Source organism: Hippocampus comes, unplaced genomic scaffold, assembly GCF_001891065.2.
Source record: "Hippocampus comes isolate QL1 unplaced genomic scaffold, H_comes_QL1_v1.1 scaffold234, whole genome shotgun sequence".
Lineage (NCBI taxonomy): Eukaryota > Metazoa > Chordata > Actinopteri > Syngnathiformes > Syngnathidae > Hippocampus > Hippocampus comes.
In genome coordinates this window covers 242,136-244,369 of record NW_017805479.1, presented here as the reverse complement: position 1 = coordinate 244,369, position 2,234 = coordinate 242,136, and positions in this window count along the sequence as shown.

The window sequence follows — 2,234 nt, the reverse complement described above, 5'->3', positions numbered from 1 at the left end:
GGATGTGCTCGTGCTGCACTGTCTATGAAAGTAGTACCCAAAGACATCCGGTTCTAATCATATGATAGAGGCCCGTCACAATTATCATTCATTCATTCATTCCCCGAATCCCTTGTCCTCGTTAGGGCTATGGGTGTGCTGGACACTGTCGTAGCTATCTTCAGGCAGTCGGCAGGATACATCCTGAACTGCTTGCCAGCCAATCACAGAGCACTTGCACACAAAAAAAAAAGGACTTCACTTTTGGTTGCACATGATTAAAAAGTGGTATACTGAAGTAATTTTCTAGTCTTTTCCTCAAACATATTCAATTGATATCTGACATTTTAATCATGTACCTGTCCAAATTAAGTAAATCCAAAGAAAGAGTTGTTTTTGTTTTTTTCAGTGCAGGCAAACAACCATTCACACTGACATTTCACACCTACGGACAATTTACAGTGTTCACTTAAGCGACCCTGCATGTTTTTGGAATATGAACGCAGGCATGGGGGAGAACATGCAAACTCCGCCCTGGATTTTTAGAAATGAAAGTTCGTTGAAAGAATTGGATTGTAATCATTGTAAAATGTCTTCATGAATGACACTTTCTTAATCCGGCCACTCAAAGTTCATTCATCCATCCATCCATTTTCCGATCCGCTTATCCTCACAAGGGTCGCAGTGGGTGCTGGAGCCTATCCCAGCTGTCTTTGGGCAGTAGGCGGGGGACACCCTGAACCGGTTGTCAGCCAATCGCAGGGCACACAGAGTCGAACAACCATCCGCACTCACACTCACACCCAGGGACAATTCAGAGTGTTCAATCAGCCTGCCATGCATGTTTTTGGAATGTGGGAGGAAATCGGAGCACCCGGAGAAAACCCACGCAGACCCGGGGAGAACATGCAAACTCCACACAGGGAGGCTGGAGCTCAAAGTTATTCATCTTTAATAATTCCCTGCATCGGCACAGAAAATATTGCACATTGAGGGTTGATTCTATCGCATCTTATTAGTGAATTGGTGTTTGTTGTCCATGCAAGCTTAGGATAAAGGGGTGTCATCATAACATCATGTCATTCACGAGGCTTGTTTGCTAGCTAATCCTTCAATGGCAGCACCAGATGGACTCTTGTTTTTTGATCAAGGCTCCATCCATTTCTGATATTGGATTGAGGGAACACTTTGTCTGTTCCTGACAGCTGCTTCTTGATAATACGCAGCCCTGTGTACAGTATTCAGTCATAATCCTAATACTGAAAACAAAAACGAATTAGAAATTGCATTGGTCGTTCCTTGAAAGTGTTATTCAATATCATCAAATAGTCTTTGGTGGATCAATCCAGTATTAATCAATTCCATTGTAAAGAGATCACATTTTGAGCATCTTGAAATGCAGGATCATTTTTCATCGTGCCATCAAATCATCAAATCAAATGTCCCTTTAGTTTTCCTGGGATGTCAAGGGTTAAAGTTCAAACAGTGTTATGTTTTGATGCTTTTTGAGTATTTGAGAAGATACATTTCATGCACCCTGTATGCTGATAACATGATAAGCTGTCTGTAGTAACTACTACTGTAGTAACCGCTGTCCCTGAAAGGCTTAAAACAGGGGTGTCAAACTCATTTTTGTCGCGGGCCACATTGTAGTTACGGTTTGACTTGGAGGGCAGTTATGAATTTTGGGAAACCATTATAAATGTTTAATCACCTCCACATATTACATACACAGCACACAACAAATGGATGGATAACTAGTTTTAAAATCAGAAGTCAAGAATAATGTCTGTTATTGTGGATTACATATGACAATTTGAAAGTTCAGATTTTAGCAAGCATCATGGAACTTGACATGCTTGATTTGCTTTTGAGGGCCACATAAAATGATGTAGCGGGCCAGATCTGGCCCCCGGGCCTTGACTTTGACACCTGTGGGTTAAAACATGTTTAATTACTGTGTAATTACAGTTCATACATCTGTGCTTGTAAATCTTTGTAGACTGAGCTACGGTGTAATAATTACAAAAATAAAAACACAATAATTCATAATCACAAAAATATTAATGGGTTTTTTTCTGATGTAGTAAGAGAGACATTTAATTGGTTTGAGGCTTTTGTTGACAAAGCCTTCAGAAACTCAGTGATATGCTGCATTAACCATTTCAGGGACAGCGGTTACTACAGTGTTATTAGGTTACGGGGTGCAAGAAAGAGTTCATTCGATCAAGAGCCACAATTTGAGGAAATACAGG